General features: G+C 53.8%; 1 long non-coding RNA gene across 2 annotated transcripts in view; it reads right to left on the bottom strand.

Annotated features, from left to right (window-relative positions):
- Nucleotides 1–17,781, bottom strand: part of LOC117311610 (uncharacterized) — a 32,709-nt gene extending 14,928 nt beyond the window's left edge. For both annotated transcript variants that reach the window (XR_004525891.2, XR_004525888.2), the window contains exon 1: nt 351–17,781. This is a non-coding gene — a long non-coding RNA (uncharacterized lncRNA). The remainder of the gene's footprint in view (nt 1–350) is intronic.
- Nucleotides 17,782–17,872: the final 91 nt, after the last annotated feature.

Raw genomic sequence — 17,872 nt, 5'->3', positions numbered from 1 at the left:
AGAATGAGCAAGTGGGAGGGGGCAGGTACCACCCATGGGAGTCACGCAGCCAGGACCCCCACCTCCAAGCGTCTCCTCCTGTCTCCAGACCTAGTGACCCCAACCTCCCCAAGGTCAAGAAGGAGGCAAAGGAGATGGTGAGGGAAGCGGAACGTTTTCTCCCATCCCACCTCTCCCGCTCTCCCCTTGAGTGGCAGGGGAAGGGGAGCCTGATGAAAGGAGCCTAAAATCTTTCCGGCGGGGCCTAGGTGTGAGTAGGGAGAGCAGCCACAAGAGGGCGCCCCAGTCCCGAGCAACGCCCATTCTGAGCGGGCTAGAGGAGATGCCACTGGGCCCCAAGGGTCACTTACTAGTAACACCAGCTGGATGTGCTGAGTGAGCACTTGCTGTGTACCAGGCACTGTGCTGAGGGCTCTGCATGCATCAGTCCACTGAACCCTCACAGCAACCCTACGAGGAGGAAGAGGATCAGGTCACAAATTCAGATGCCTTGCAGACAACCTGGATGGGCCAAACAGGTATGTGCGTGTACACGTGCATATATGAGTGTTTTCTATATGCATATGTAGGAGACTTGTGTTTTGTGATACGCAGTATATCTTCAGAGATAAAACTGTTTGCTTAACTCTGCTCTAAGAAAAGTGCAGATCAACTGGGGTGATAAACAGAACTGAATTGGTCCCAGCATTGAGGTGGCGGGAAGAGGCCATGACAACCCAGACAGCCATGCCCTACCTAAAGCAGGCACAGACACCAAGCCCAGCTAATTGTTGCCCTAAGGAATGCAGGCCCAGTGTTGCCAAATCTTCCCCATTTCTAGGGGGAAAAAAGCCCACATTTGTTGGGCCTTGGCAGCCAAGATGGGTGACTGGAGAAGTGGCCCTGAAATGGGACTCCAACCCAGGCCTTCCTGGCACCAGTACCCAGTGCTCAGCAAGAAGGTAGCAGAGGCGTCCGACAGGGATCGGGGGCACATGTATGTGCAGGGGGCCTTACAGATGTAAACTCTGGTCCAGGAGTTTTTCACCTGGGGTCTATGTGCAGGTCCATGGATGGATTTCAAAGAACCTGCGAATCCTGAAGTGCCCATCAAATTGTGAGCTTGTCTTTGTGAGGATGCATTGTTATGGAGAGAATACCTGCAGCTTTTCTCAAAGGCTCATCCATGCTCCACCACCACCACCCCCAAAAGCCTGCAGATGATGACTGAATCCCTTCAGCAGAATCTCCCGGGTCCCTTGCTAAGTATCGGGGATGAGACACATATGTGTCCAGTGGGGGATAAATCAACTACTCTTCCCACAGAGCACACCAGCCTCCCTAACCAGGGGACAAATGACCAACACTTGTGGAAGATTTCCTTTCAGATCCCTCACTTATCACCATCAGAATGCTAACAAACATTTCTAAGATGCATTATTCAATTTCCCTATCTGCCTTTTCTATCAGAGGCAGCTGGCAACCCTATTTTTCAAGTCCTGGGGTGATCTTTTCCTATCAAACCCAAGTCTCCAATTTGCCCCTTAAGGAGATAAAGGAAAACAAGTCCCACTAAGTAACTGCAAACTGGGAACGAAAACTAGCAGCGCCCGTTAGGCCCTGGCTGCCACATCTGGGGGGGTGACGGTAGTCCAGGAACGGATTCATGGCTGCCAGAGGGAGGTGGAGGCGGGGAGGGACGTCTCTTTCATGGAAAGCTGCTGGAGAGGCCTTGGGACTGAGGGTTGGCAGAGCTGGCAGCCTGGAACCGGAGGCAGGGGCTTAGTGGTTTTCCAGGCACTGACAACCTCCCTTACTTTCCCCCATTTCCTTGGCTCCTGTGGAATTAGCCAGGCAGGAGAAGCAGTTCTTGGAGAGACGAAACAGGAGACAGAGGAACGGAGTCTGGGAAAGGCACAAGTACAGAGAGGGGGAGGAGAAAGGGCCCAGGCCCCCCCAGACTCACACTTCCCAAAGCATCCGATCCGTCCCCTCGCAGCCTTCTACACAACAGTCATTATTTAGTCTGTAACTTTAGCGTATGCTTGTAACCTGTCTCCCAGTGCTGTGGGGCTCCGGAGAGGCGGCCCTGTCCAGGTTTCTGGGTAACCAGTGGTTAAGCGTCAAGGTCTCCAGCGACTTGTCACCTTCCGATGGTTCCTAGTAGGACCTGACAGATCCTAGTAACACTTCCTGGGCAAAAACCCCCAATTAGTACCCAGAGCTATTTCTGAAGCAGGAGAGCTCACACACTTGAGAAAGCACAGCCGGCCTCCTCTGCCCATCACAGAGCACCTCCCTCCGTCCCAAGGAGGCCCAGGAGACAAAACACTGGCCAAAGCAGCCCAGGCCGAAGGAGATTCCCTAACCTGGGTGCGACTCTGCAAATGTTCCTCCCAGCGACTGCAGGCCTGGGAAGCCCGGGACAGACACCTCCAGGTCTGCTTGCCTCAGGGAGACTGAGACACCTTGTCCCACTCAGGAGCTCAGCCTCCGTTGTCTGGTTAAAAATAAGCAGCCTCACGGCCTGTCACTCCTGAAAGCATTCATTAATGCTTCTGTAAAGGGTAGAGCCTGAGGCTCTGGGGGGCTGACAGGAATTAGGAGTTTTGATCCCGCGGTGGCAGGCAGGCCACGCCCCATTCTATGTTTATCCCATCCCTTCCTCTTATCCCTTGAAGGGTGATCTACTATGGAGAAGGGACTCCAGGAGAAGCACGCGGACCTCAAGCAACCCAGGCTGGTTAACCAGGCAGCAAACCCCCTTCCGCCCTCTCTGCAGACACAGCAAGCTTCCGAGGGTCCCCAGCCTCGAAGCAGAGGCCGCCTGGCTGGCTCTTCCTAGGTAAAGGAGCCGGGTTTCTCCCTCTGCTTTCCTACCGCGGTCAAGCCACAGGGATGTCCCAGGCCCTTTACCTCCGCAGGGAAAAAAGAAAGGTGTCTAGGTCTTAGGTTCCCAAAGGCCTGAGTCTTTAAAGAAGAGAGAGGATTGAGGAAAGAATCAAAACGTTTGAGAGAAGCGCTGTTTGAGGAGCTAGGGCTCTCCCCTACCCAGCCCTGCTTCCCTCAGAGGGGGCAGGAGAGGGATGGAGGGGAGGGCCTGAGAGCTGAGAGGCCAAGGCAGCCTGGCCCTGCCTGTGGAGGAACAGTGCTCAGGGCCATAGAGTTGGGACCACAGCTGGAAGGCCAGGTCCTCACCCAGCCGCCCTCCGTAGGCATCCAGGGAGGCAAGAGCAGGAGGGGGAAGGATGGGGCTCCCCGGAGCAAGCGGGACAGGCGTGGAGGGCACTCTCATTACAGTACGATTAAAAAGTGCGGATTCCACGTCCTCAGAGTGTCTGCATCAGGAATAACTGGGCCCAACGAGCTCATCAGCTGTGCCCACTGACAGACGAGGCCGTGGGTCCCGTGGCACTGACCCCACACGCTCCCAGGCCAGCGGCCTGCCGTCCCAGCAGTGCGCTGGGGAAGCAGAAGGCCAGGGAAGGCCTCGTATATGCAAATAAAAGCATGCCAGGACCCGTTCAGGTGTCTGAGCGCAGACTCAACACTCACAGGGTAGATAGCGCTGCTAACTGTGCCGCTTCCACCCAACCACCTCGAGGGCCCTGTGTGCTCGTGGATAAAGCAGAGGAAGGCAGGGCAGGCAGGAGTGGAGTGGGGGAGGGCACGGGCGTGCAGGCTTTGTAGTGGCTGTGACCCCTCTTTGGCTGGAAACAGATCTCACCCCAACCGCAACACAACCTACCAGAGTACCCCATGCCCCTGAAACCAACACAGCCCCAAGCCGGGTGATCACATGCCTGCCCTGAGATATCTATGCGCACACTGAGAAAGAAAGATCTTTTTTTCCAGTAGGGTTGCTGCACAGGGGAATGTGAATCTGGGACACCAGTAGACCCCTCCCTGCCACACAGACAGGCTGTCTGCAAATGAGGTCACAGATGAGAAATTAAGGAGAGGGAAGAAGTAAAGGTTGGAGGGGAGTGGGCAGAGGAGAAAAAAAGGGAGAGGGAAGAGAGGAAAGGTGGAGAGGGGAGGTGTGCCACATTCTCACCCTTGATACCCTTCTTCCTGAAGCTCTTCCTACATCTGAGGAACTGTTCCAGAAGCCTTCTCAGCTTTGCTGCCAGATAAAGTCTCATGTTTGTTGATGCTAGTTTCTACTGGGTTTCTGGATGTCATTTACATCCTCAGAATCCTGATGAACACAGAAATGACTCCAGGACTTATTTGCCCCATCCTCCCCCTGGGGCTGTTTTGCATTTCTGTAGTTAGAGGAGCAAGGGCCAGAAACTGTCAGGGTTATTCTTCTTGAGACTCTAAAGAAGTGGTGGGTGATGGTATCAGTCTGGTTAAACTGTTCGAGAGTGAATCCACAAGACGCTGGACATACTGGCTGCTCTGGGGCCCAGGTGATGGTTGCAGCTCAGGACCGGGAGAGGATCCAGAACTGGCACCCTGGGCACTTCTGTGACGGACAGTGGCCCCAGTGAGGCACCTCTCAACAGCTTTGCCGGCAGTTAGTAGTGGGGAGACCAAGGGGGGCCAAAGCAGAAAGCGGGACGAGGCAGCGGGCATAGTGACTACAGTTATCACCCTTGTTTGGGGGGCTAACCACTCAGAAACCCCCAAAATAACCAGCAAAGAGTTTGAGGATAACCAGTTTCTGGCTGATGAGGTTCCTGCTCTAAGGAGGAAATGTAGCCTTACTTGCAGGTGCAGGCTGGTGAAGTGGACTATTCAGGTTACATAAGTAACAATACAACTCAATACTGGATTTGGGGGACTTGTGCTGCTATCGGTGAGCTTAGGTCGTTGAGAGTAGCATGAATCCCAGCAGCTGTACCAGTGACTCATAGGGTTTTCAGACTGGTGGTGCTGGGGGAGCAGTGACCACCCCAGACCGGAGCTGGGCCAGTCTCCTCGAGGGAGGAAGCAATTCCTGATCACTTCAAGGGTACAACAGAACAGAGCCCCAGGGTTTCACTCTCAGCTCCAATCAATCACAAGACAGACATCCCCGCAAACCACAGCCTCGGGTGGCTCCCCAGCCTGCAGAACTAAATTAGAAGCCCCCAAGGCCTGTGGAGCCCGGCTGAAGGTGAATGTTCTGAGAGCCTAGCTGCTTTTTCAGACATGTCTTCACGTAAAGATGCTCACAGCATCATCACTGTCTGTCACAAGAAGCATGAACAGAATGTGTATTCTGAGCCTCAGCAAAGGCCATGGGGCTGGGGGGCCAGAGTGTCTCATGATGTTCCCCTCCAAAGACACATGGACGTGGTTCCTGCGCCCTGGGACTTCCGAGCCTCCAGGTGAATGGCAGCGACTCAGAGGTGAGTGATTCCCATTGTGCTGAGGCTGCAGCGAGAGGCTGGTACAGATCAGTATTCTAGTCACTCTGGACACATCCTCAATTTTTCTCCCAAAGGGTAGAAATACCATTTTGCTGATTCTTAAAGACCCTCCAGTCTGTCCTCTCCCTGCATACATACATATGACATGAAAGATTCAGCCTGAGGTGAAACAGAAGGGACCTCTTCCAGAAAACGGAGCCGAAGGTTTGAGACAAAAGCCCAGATGTGTGAGGAAACCAAGGGAACTGTCACTCCCCACACAGCCCAGGTGCACATCTACCCACAGGGCCCCGGGCCAGGTGCCCGCAGCTCTGAAGAGACCCGAGGCCACGCCAAGACCCCGCTGGTCACCCCCGGTGCCCACCACTTGGTCAGAGACATGAGGAGAGGGGTTTGGAGGTGAGAATGAGCTCTGGCTCCCAGCACTCTCCAGCCAGAGGAGGCAGGGCCCCCCACACGCTGTCACACGGGTCCCCTGGCGGCAGAGACCTGAGGCAACCCAAGCAAACGTGAAGAGTGACAAGGTCTGTGGCACCATCTTCATGGAGCCTGTGCAGGGGCTCCCACAGGCCTCTGCGGAGGCCACCCCCTGAAAGAGAAGACCAGAACTGACATGCAAGAGGCAGCATGCGTGTGCAGCTGTGCTACTGCAGAAAGTAACAGAGAAACTGCTTACCTGTCAGGCCTCTGAGTCTCCTCTGTACAGGCTGTGGTCGCCCAGGGACAGAAGCCACCGTTGGCACAGAGCATAGGAGCGGGGGGTCTCTGGAACTTCCCCAAGTCACACCCCAGGCCTCCAAGCCCAGCAACACTGGTGCCAGTGGAAAGAGAGCAGGTAAACACAAGCCTGGCTGCTGCCCTCTTCTATGATGTACGGGGGTGACTTCCCAAGAAAGAAAGTGAGGTTGTGGGGAATTAGCACATCAGGGGCCCCCAGGACGCATGCCTCTGCGGCCGCCTGCCTTTGCTTCTTCTCCTCCCACGTGGACGCTAGGCTTGGTCCTGTGACTCGGGGGGTCCGGCTGAGCACCAGCAGCGGCTCCGTAAGCAGGGGCTCGTCCTCGTGGTAGGCGGCTGCTACGTCGTGGAGGAGCTCGGCTGCACAACTCACTGTGCAGACGCCGTGTGGAGAGAAACCTGGGAGGGTGAGAAGCCTCTGGTCCTTTCCAGTGGAGCCAAGCTCCCAACTGAGAGCAGGCTCGGCAGCGGGTCAGCCGCGGGGAGCAGAACCGCCCAGCTGAAGCCTGTCAACCACGGAATCACGGGAAACAATAGAGTGTTGTTTTAAGACTAAGTTTGGAGGTGGCGTCTCACCCAATCGGTAGATAACTCAAACAAAGGAACCAAAGCATGGTCCCCCCACCAGAGGAGAGGAATCTTACCCATTCACCCCAAGAGAATGACTTACTCCTGGGGCCTCAATCAACAGCCCAAGAACACAAGTCAGCAAGTGTTAATGAAGCCACAGTGTGGGCTCCCATCTACCCAGGTCAGCTTTGCTCCACCTGGGAAGAAATCCTGTTTCTGTCCACCAACAGAAACCAACAACACCGCTCTGGCCATCTTGTGGAAGGAGGCAGGTTTTGCTGAACAAGCTGAATGCAGCCAGTCAGCGAAGCCAAGCCCTCGGCTGGGAGTGGTTAAGTAGATTTGTGAGATTTTTAATAAGCGTGGTGGACAGTACAGAGGCGATGTCACAAGACAGTCAGTGAATCGTTGCCTAGCGGGCACAGATAACCTTCCCTTCGATTCCCAGCCTTACAGCTCTCAGAGCACTTTCACATCCCTTACCTCACTTAATTCAAACAACAACCCAGCCAGGTGGGCAGGGCAGGATTTGTTATCCTCTTTGCATAGAAAAGAGCTTATGCGATGCAACGGTCCCATTGAGTGGAAGTTCAACCCCCGGGGCCCCTGAGCCTGGTGAACGGGACTGGGTGCAGGGTGGGTGCCCATGAACACAGATGAATGGGAGGGGTGCCCTTCGGCTGGACAACATGTGTAGAAGCCCTGTCCTGGGAGGCAGCCTGGGGCAGGAGGGACAAGTCTTTCAGGGCATTTCTCAGTGCAGTCCTAGGACTCCCTGCCTCAGAATCCCTGGGGACACTTGCTGATACTGTAGATTGCCAGACAGGGAGTGAGCCTAGGAATCTATATTTTAAGATGCTCCTGAGGGTCGACTGTATTTGGACACCATTGCTACAGAAGCCCCGTTGCCAAACAGTATAGTTATCAAGTTGCTTGACTGATGGGCACTCGTGGTCTAGCGCTCTTGCTAGCTCTCTTGTCTTCACCAAGGTGAAGTTTTGGAAGGATGTGTAACATTTGGACATGTAGAAAAGATGGGGCATAAAGAATTGGAGGCACTAAGAAAAAAAGTAGGGATGGGCAGTTCAACCCCACTCTATCCTATGTTGCATAACCATTATCAAACAGCATCATTATGAAGTGAAAACACAGTAAAGGGACTGGAAACACTAACAGGGGCTGGGTAATAACATTCTCCAGGGATGGCCTTGTTTGGATTTGGTGTCCTGTTTCTTGGAGGTGAGGAAATGTCATGCCTGCACGGGGGCACAGGCAGAGAGATGCCTCTGTCCTGCGACCTTAGGGCTCACCTGGAGTCAGAGAGCAGATCCCTGAGCAGACAACCTGCCCCAGTGAGGACAGCAAGCTTCCTGGATGTCCTGGGAGGGACCCCTCATCCCTCCATCTCCTCCATCCCCATGCAGGCGGGTTCTGCCAACAGAAATGGCAGGGAGAACGCTCCAAGCTCCCACCAGGCTGAGCAAGTTGGTTGGGGGGTGGGGGGAGGTCCACTTCTCTTCCCACCACAACTAATTGGGGGAGGGAGGGAGAGCGGGGAAAGACACACGGCTGAGATCCGTTTTTTATTTTTATCACCCTTTCCGACTCTTTGTGATAGAATCTGAGCCACTTCTGTTGTGTATCAGGAAGAAATGTGCTGCTTAAGTGTGTTTGTAATTAGACCCAGGTAATTCGGTCTTTAATAATCAGCACGTTTCTCCCTCCAGCTCACTAAGCCCTGCTCCGGCCACCGCTCTATTTTCATCCCGGCCCCCCTCCCAGGCAGGGATGCCTTAAAGGGGCCCACTGGCTTAGCATCTTCTCCCTTTCTCTCCAAATGGCCTGACTGGCCCACATGGGCCTTCTCGAGCAAGGGCTCTGAGGGGCCCGAGCAGCAGATTCTGGGAAAGGGTGTCATTTGGGAGTCTGGACAGTGGAAAGGCCCAGCCCACTCACCCTCTGGCTCAGCAGAGCCCAGCCTAGACCCTCCTACCTGGGGGGGAGGAGAGACAATCTCCCCAACGCCAAAAATGATAAGAGTATCTCTTCCACCCTGGCTGTCCTCTCAAGTGGGTGCAGAGAGGACAGGAAAGTGTCCTTGGTGACGGTGTTGTCGGTGTCATCATGACTCCAGGACTCCTGACTAGGGCCGCTACCTTCCTGGGCTCCAGCCCCACCTTCAGCCAGTGCCTGCCAGGTTGGGGCAGGGAGGAGGCTCAGAGGGGCTGAAGGAAGCGTGACGGATGAGGCACTTAAGGAACGAGGACCCCAGAGAGGGGAGAGAGATAAAAAAGCAAATTACAGTTTTTAAAACATTATTATTCTCATTTAAATAAGCAAACATGGTCACTGGAAAAATTTTCAAAAACCTCAGCACTCAAAAAGGAGAAAAAGAAAATTGCCCTTAATCCTACCATGCAGAGATCATTATTAGGAGGTATTTACTTATGGTTTTCTTTGCATATTATATCAGTCTTAATCCACAACCTCAAGTGGGTAAGAAATGTCCCGCTACTTTTCCATGAGTCGATTTCTGCAAGGATCCTGCCCCTGAAGTGGTAGAAATCTCAGTTCCGAGTCCCCACACCTACTTTCCTGGCCCTGAGCTAAATTCTGCGGACTGAAGGTGGGTGGTCCTCCCTGCACCGGTGTCCACCACCGCTGTTCTCTCTGCTTCTGAAAGGTCAGCCCTGCAAGCCCCTGCCACACAGACCCTCATTCCCATCCCAAAGACGTCCTCAGGCACGTCCTGCCACTCTCATGGCCTCCTTGGAGCACTGGCACAGAAGCCCTCCTCTGTCTCCCAACCGCTGTAGAGCCGGAGGAAGCTAGCTGTGCCCCCTCCCCTGGCACTTCCACATATGCTAAGCTGAGCTTGCAGGAGTTATTCTGCCACCTCGCACCCGGTGGGGCTGGGGGAGCCATCCACACTCTGGGGCTTCTGCCTCCCTAGGACTCTACCCAAGAAAGCTATCTATTATCTCCCTCCGCACCCTGTTCCCCAAAACCCTCTGCGTTTCTGTTCTCTGTTCCAAGGCAGAGAGCCCCTGTGCTCCCTTCTCAGGGACCCACCAGCATCTAAGGTCGCCTCGTCTTCCCACCAGCTCTCTTCTCCTCACCTCCCTCCCGGCCCTGCCCCCAAATCAGGGAGATCTCTTCTAAGGGCTACCACATAAGGTTAAGCAGTGTGTGCACTGCACAAATGTGGCCTGCTGTGGGGTAGGGCACAACCAGAGGCTAAAATCTGCCCTTGCCCTGGCAAGCAGAAAGGCACCTTCTCACAATTCACCCACAGGTGCCATATGTGCCAGCCACGGCCCTGCCCTCACTCATCATGTCTTGTTCCAAACTTTATACCAAGGCCTAGACTTTTGGTACTCAAAAACCAGTAATTTGACTCCTTTGTTAAATCTGTCATCCCTTCCCTGAGGCAGTTAATGTTGGGCAGTCTGACTGCCGTCTGCCTGCAAGCAAGGATCACAGGTGTCAGGGCACGCAGGAGGACGCCTTGGTCAGTGCTTGAGGACATATCTCTCACACACACACACACACACACACACACACACACACACACAAACACGCATGTGCACTCCCAGCTCCAAATGCTAGATTCAAATCTTCAGGGTTGAGACAGAACCTGCATTTTAAAAGCTCCCAGGTGATTGTGAAGGGGTTTGGGGAGAACGGGTACCATAAGGGGACACAGACCCAGTCCCTGGAGAACACTACCCCACGGCTCAGCAACCCTTGTGGGGCAGTGTAGGACACTCCCTTACTTGCCCGGGCCGGTGAACTCAGGACCCCACCGGGCTGGATGGGGGACTGTCATTTCTCAAATGCCCTTAACACCCCCATGCATCTTCCTGTTTTCCCTCTTTGGTTGCAGTTGAGATGTTGAGAAAATCCACTCAACACTGTATCTGGGGGAGTGTCATTTTAAAGGCTTTCTCAAAGAAGGACCAGATGATTCCCAGTCATCCAGCCCACTTCTCCCATCCAGCAGAGACAGCCTGCAGGCAGCCTCCTTAGGGAGTGGTGGGAAAAGCCCCTTCCCCAGCAGTACTGAGGTGCAGGGACCACGCATGACTCTCCAGAAGAAACCTTCTCAGATGGAGGCCCCCTAACTTCTGACCTGGGAGCCTGAGCCCCAGGGGAGGAACAGGCCAAACTTCTTGTGCCTCAGCATCAAATGGCAATGCTAATGTAGTTTCTAATTTAGGTTTGAAAATGCCACTTAAAGGACAGCTTCAGTTCTCTCACTTAAAACTTTTTTTTAAATAATCACATTTCCTCATGAATCAGGCCATGGGCATATTTGTCCCTCCCTCCCTGTGAAGAACTGACAGAGCAAAAAGGACATTCTCTCAGGTTTCTTCATGTGAATCAGCACATTCTTTAACACCAATGTGCTGCTTCTTCAGTCAGGGGGTCTTTCTCCGGCCTGTCCCCACATCCATGGTCCCATCTGCTCATAGCCTCTGACCAGGATCCGGACCCTGTCACTCCCCGTGCTACATAACCAGCCAGGCTGAAAGGGGGAGCACAATGCGAGCCCACGTGCTGGCGTCTGGACATTCCAACCTGTCTCAATGTCCTGTCAAACCCCTAGCAGAGGATGGAAGACTGAAACTAAATTGTTACTGCTTGCCTGCAGGGTTTGCTCCAGGATGACGTTCATTGTCTCCTTTACCCTTGTTTATATTTTCTCAGTAATGACCAAATACTACTTTTACAACCAGAATAAAAATCAAGGGGAATGAGTTTCATTTTAGAAAGGTCAGTGGGAGCCACTGTAGGTCACTGACTCGGACAGTGACCTAAGGATAACAGGTTCCCTCTGGCAGAGGAACGTGTTCAGGATGGATCCAGCTGGGTTTACGGTGAGGCAATGAAGCTTAAGCTTCAGCTCCCCCCCCACCCCAGTTCACATTGACCTGTCATGTGTTTATAAAATTTGCAAAAGCAACAGCTAAGACTATTGTTTTCCACTACAAATTCCCCCATCACACTTTTCCTCAGGTTGGGTGGCACTGAAGGAAACGTGGAAACTCGGGCAATCCAGCTGAGAGGAGGCCAAGTTGGAGATACCTTTCCTCCAAGTGTTAGTGCATGTAACTAAGTGGTTTCCAGTTACTTTAGAGGTAAGGTACCGCCAGCCCTCCACTGGGGATCCCAGGAGAACTCCCACCACTTCAGCTCACAGGTGTCAGGACACGAAGGTGCAGGGTCAGAGGGGGGACCGGATATGGAGTTGTCACCAAGCACCGGGTACCGAGGAATGTGATGATGGAAGGGAACTGTGGTTTGAGTCGTATGGCCCCAGAAGCCAGTCTGGATTGTTTTCCTGGACGTTGGATCTTGGTCAGCTTTTTCGTTTATTTTGATTCTTTCTCATTCTAAATAATTATTTACTTTAAAACCTAATTTGGGGGCTTGCCTGGTGGCGCAGTGGTTGAGAGTCCGCCTGCCGATGCAGGGGACACGGGTTCGTGCCCCGGTCCGGGAAGATCCCACATGCCGCAGAGCGGCTGGGCCCATGAGCCATGGCCGCTGAGCCTGCGCGTCCGGAGCCTGTGCTCCGCAACGGGAGAGGCCACAACAGTGAGAGGCCCGCGTACTGCAAAAAAAACAAAAAAAAAACAAAAAAACCTAATATTGTGCTGTTGTTCTCAGAGAGGGCCCCTGAGATGCAGGAGCTGCAGGCTCCACAAAACCTGCATCTGCCCCTAAGGATGGACCACAGAGCACAGGGCAGGGCAGCGGGCTCAGCACCTGGGCCGTAGGAGCCCCCGCGGCAATGCCGACGGCAATGAGAGGACACACGTGAACTTTATACCACTGACCACAAAAACAAAGCACTGGCTTTGAGGGGGTCTGGCTGGGACCCAGGGCTCTGACCTTAGCCCAGACTCAGAACCCAAGGGTGCAACTCTCACACTTGGAAGACTCTGAATCTGAGGTACCCAGTCAAAGCCATCAGTAAATAGCTGGAGACTGTCGGGGGGCGAGGCCAGAGAGGAAAGGTTACCAGGGGCTAGGGGCGAGGAGGGGGGCTTCTGAGGAGAGGTGAGTCTGGCTAGGATTTCAACCCCTGGCAGCTGTCCCTTCCTTCAGGCCTCAAGAGCCCCATGTGAAAGGTCACCAGTCCCAGCAGGGGACAGATGATGCTACTCTTGACCACGCTCTGAGCCCAACTCCGCAAAGCTGCATACATCCTGCCTGACGGGGCTCTTCTGACAGGCCGCCCACTGGCCCGCATGAGACATTTTTAGCTTGTGGTGCTTCCTACCAAGTCCTTCCTACCCCTCTCCTCTTAGAGGTGTCAGACCCGCACTGTTACCTGGAGGCTCTCCCAGTGTACTCCAGCTCCCACACCTTTTATCCTCAACAGGCATTTCTACCAGTAAATCTCTTGCATGTGCTTCTCAGAGGATCCAGACTGACACAGGACCAAACTGGATTTTTCCTCTTGCCATCATCAGAATAATTAAAGCTGATTATGAGACATTAACTTTCGCATTGTGTGATTCGATGATGTTTAATGCCGTACCCACGTGCCATCTAAAATAATCTTGCATGCCACTTGATGTATGCGTACCAAACCTTAGGCAATTCAATCCAAAAAGAGCCAGCTCTTCCTGAGTGAGCTCCTTTGCCCTGGCCTCACCACCAAGCCCCAGACCTTTGCATGAAGTAGTTCTCCAACATGCCACAGATGGGGTGGGTTGGGGGGCCTCTTAATTGACTGAACGTACCCCCACCCTGCCTTGCTGCCGGTCACCACTTCTGGGCCCCAGGCATCCCCTCTGGCTCTCAGTGTCCCTCCAAGTGTAACCTCACAGGCCAGGTACCCCCTGCCTTGATACAGGGACCAGAGGGCCCCAGCCAGAAGGCCAGGTACCCCTGAGCCTGGCTACTAATCTCAAACAACAGTCCCATTCCTTTTGGCATGGGCTGGCTCCATGCCAGCTTCAGCCTACATCCCACTCTTGGCCAGAGCAGTGGCCTGTTCCTTAGTGTGCAATGACCCTACTCTGACTCCACCCAACACCCGGTCAGGCCCAGGCAGCAGCAGGAGTGCAGGTTCACCTTCACGCAAACCCCTGTCCTTCCCACAGGAGGCTAGGTGATGGCGCCCGGGGGTGGCAATATGTCTCAGCAGCCTGCAAGCCTTGTGTCACTGGAACCCACTTGGCTGGAGGCCACACAGCCAGAGGGACTCAGAAAGGCAGGCGAGGTCACATGTCACTGAAACCAAAGAGAAGGATGTTGAGGCACTAACCAGTGAGACTTTGTCCAAAAAATGTCCAGAGTCACCCCATCACCAGAGACAGAGCCAGCACCCACAGCCTGCACACCCAGGTCCCAGGCAGCCTGTGAATCATGTCACTGACCCTCCATCTCACCCCCTGACCTTAAGAGACCCACAGGCCCGTGGGATCAGAGGACAGAGGTGGAGATGCCCTTTCTGGGATTGGAGACCTTTTGTGAGCTCTTTCCTTCCAGAACCGTCTCTCCCTCATACCCCACCCTTTCTCCAGTTTTCCTGTTTCACAAACCAGACTGCAACCCCTCGAAAGCCCTGGCATGACCATTCTCCAAACCCACTGCTGTCTGCTTCCATTTGGAAAATCACTTCATTTCAGAGCCTGGGCTTGGCCTACTTGCTATTCAGTTCTTAAAATGGACATTCTAAAATGCAACCTTCAGTCACAAATCACTATGGTTGCCAAAGCCATCTGTATCAAACAAAAACGAAAACAAACAACACAAAACCAAAAACACACACAAACCCAAACAAACCAAAACAAAAACATTGCCAAGGGCGATGGTTAAAATAAAAGTCTGCAAGCAAGGGCACCACCAGCGTTCACAGAGGATGCGGAGACCACTCCACTCCAGCGGTTAAATACTCACAGTACACAGGGAAACCAACACCAGCAGCAATGAACTCCAACCTCAGACAGCAACACTTCACCCTTGATCTTCACCCCAGCCTCTTGGTGATGCTGAGTGCTTTAATAATAATTCCCCTAGTGAGCAGAAGAAATAAAAATAGCTTTACCAGGCACCAAGGACCGGTGCAGCAGTTTATGAAATCCTGGGGCTGTAATGCTTGCAGTCTCCCAAGTTTCCATTTAACAGCTAACGAATGGCCCCATCGCAGCAGGAAAGGCACCCTTGCCTCGCCTCTCTTGGTCTCTCCGCAGACAGGCCAGCAGGGAGGGAGCGTGTGTCACTCAGCGACCACGTAATGGGGAAGAGGTCCCGCAGGGATCCCAGCCCTGTGACCTCTGCCTGTCAAAGCCAACCTCCAAGGCCCTTTATAATCTTTCCCGAGACTTAAATGTATGGGTACACAAAGCTTCCTAATGGAAGGTCGCTCTGGCTTGTGTAAAGAGCTGTGTAAACTTCATCTCTGCATTTACTCAGCACCAACCTTGTTTAATTTCCTGCCTGGGGATGTTCAGGGAACGTGACCATCCTCTCTGAACATCTTTTGGAAAAGAAACAGTGCCCTCCCACTTTGGGACCAAAGGACCCCCTAAAAAGGGCAAGATACCTCCTCCAACTTTACCAACAGGAAAGACGGTTTGACCACACTCTCTGTTAAGTTTCTCACTAGCAAAAGCAGCTTAAGACTGAGTAGATGAGAACAGACTGCCAAGTCTGAGGCTCCAGGGCACCCTGACCCAGCCGTGTGACCTTGGCAGGTGACACCAGTCCTCGGGGCTGCAGCTTCCTCCTTGGGAAAATGGAGGTGCTAGCGTGTCTGTCTCACAGGTTGTGAGCAGCAAGTGCTTGGCCTATGGAAAGAGGTGTGAACCGTGGCTACTAGAACTGCTCTAAATTGGAGGTGGCCCACCACCTCCATTGCAGACTCTGGAACCCAATGCCCAGGTTCAAGTCCCAGTTCCTCCATTCACAGGCTGCAAGGCCTGCAAAATGCAAAATGATGATGAAAAGCAGCAGCTCTGACGAAGGAATGCACATTGCCAGGGACCCCAGGTGCAGAGATGTCCCTGCCCCACCAGGAGCAATGGAGCTGCAGTGACCCTCCATCCACACCAAGTCCTCTGCAGACACCCCCTACTCTTTGCCCACTTCCTGAATGATCACAGCACAATTTTGGAAACCAAAATCACTTACCATAAACCCTTACTTTATAGCCCAAAAGGCTGAGGCCTGGCCCAGATTCCACTTAGGACCTCCCAGCTGAGGCACCCAGCCTTCCTGCCACTGCCTGGTTGTCTTACCTGACCTCATGAGCAGGGTGGAGAGGAAGCCGGGGGTCGGCAGGGTCACCATGACTCCCCACACAAACATATGCAGGAAGTTCCAGGCCAAACCACAAACTAAGCTACAAACCAAAAATATTTTGATGTTTTTCTTCATTTTATATTTTTCAGATGGGCACAATCTTTAATGAAAAAGAAAATTTTAATTTTGTTGTACCTTAAAAAACAAACAAAAAACCCAAGACCCAGAGGGTTACTGACAGCAGGGGCTTCACCTGGATAAAATCCCCTCCATCCAATCCACATGCTGCCTCTCCCCTTGGCTGACGGTGTCCCTGAGGAAGCTTCTTCCGGTTTCACATAATGTCCCTGGGATCCTGCTGGCTGAGTAAAATGCTATCCCAAATAGCTCAGGCCTTCAGAGAAAGGGACTCTGCTCCCTGCCCGAGCAGCCCACATCCACGGCTGCTGCATCACTGTTACGTGGAGGCTGTCCTGTGCTAACATGGATAAACCTTGCCCCTCTCGGAGCCAGCTTTCCCATCTGGAAGATGAGAAGTTGGCCTAAGCAGCGGCCGGGCACAGGGGCTCAGGGCCCTATGCCCTTGGAGCACATTGGGCAGCACCCCAGGACCAAGGTGGGCAGATGGGGTCATGCTAAGTCCTGCCAGGTCCCACTCTCCACCTCACACCCACACCCACCCCCATGCTCAGGGAGGCTCCCCACTGGCCTTGTCCATGGAACTGCAGGAAAACACTGAGGAGGGTCTCCGGAGCATTTCTGCACCTCACTTAGCAAGCAGTCAAACCCTCTGTAGGGTCAGGACAGGCCCACAATTCAGTGTTATACAAAGAGCTCGCAGAGGCGTTTCTCCTGGGCTGAGCTGGGCTTTGTGGGAATGCGCTCTGGCCGAGGATGGCCTTGCACACCTTGCTTGCTCTTGTTAAGCCTGTGGGCAGCTGCGAGGTGCAGTGGGGAAGAGGTGAATAACGAACTCATCTTCCCACAGGTTCCTGCAGCCGGCGCTCACCAAGCTCTCCCACATCCTGTACCCCTTGATGGGGGAAGGAGGTGTGGGGGAGGGAGACAAGGCTGTGACCTTGGCTGACCCTGTAGGGGTCTCAGAGCTGGGACTAGGGTGAGGACTGAGGTGCCCAGGGTGCAAAATGGAAGGAGGCACACTCCCTCCTGACCCTGCACTTGCAGAACCTTGAGGGCGATTGCCTCCTTGAGCTTCGTGCCAGACCATGACAGTCCAGGGCAGTCAGTGCTTCTTGAAGAGTGCAGGGGCTGCGGTGGCCAGGCCACTGGTTCCCATTCTAATCTGGGGGGCTTGGAAAACTTCGCAAAGGAAGTGAAGAGTTTGGACTCCTGGAAAGGAAACACCCCTTGGTTCTGCTGACTGCTCACCCCTGTCCTGGCCACCAAGCCTTTGCCAGGGCTGCCAAGGGCAGGTGGGCCATTGCCAGCATCACGTCTTCCTCTTGCCCTCTGTGCCTGAGCAGAACAGGCCAAGGGCGCTGATAAAGTGAGCTCATGGTGGGGAAGCACATGTGTCCTCAGCTAGAGAGGAGCCTGGGCCCACGGAACCAGCCCCAGCTTGTCTGGGAGCCCTCTGCCCTTACCCAGGGCCTCCCTGCCCTCCCCAAACTACCCAGTCTTGGGACTTGGAGCCAACCAGGCTGTGCCTGGAAGGAGAATGTCCACAAGAACAAAAACAGGTATCCATGCCTATCTGAGTCTGGTCTCTGAACCGGTTGGCTGTCCATATTGTCTCTATTTTGCGTGTGTCTCTATTCTCAGGTCTGTAATCGTCTCTTTGTCTGTCTTTCCATGACCCTGTGTTTTTCCCTCCTCCCTCTCTGTGTGTCCTTCTGTCCGAGAGTGATGTGAGGCCAGGCGCGGGGGGGGGGGGGGGGGTGCATACCTGTCCTCTCTCGCTCTCATTGGTTCGCAGCCGCTCCCCGGGGACAGCCGCCGCCAGT

Source organism: Tursiops truncatus, chromosome 3, assembly GCF_011762595.2.
Source record: "Tursiops truncatus isolate mTurTru1 chromosome 3, mTurTru1.mat.Y, whole genome shotgun sequence".
Classification (NCBI taxonomy): domain Eukaryota; kingdom Metazoa; phylum Chordata; class Mammalia; order Artiodactyla; family Delphinidae; genus Tursiops; species Tursiops truncatus.
The sequence above is the reverse complement of the archived record's forward strand: the minus strand, read 5'-3'. Positions and strand labels throughout refer to the sequence as shown.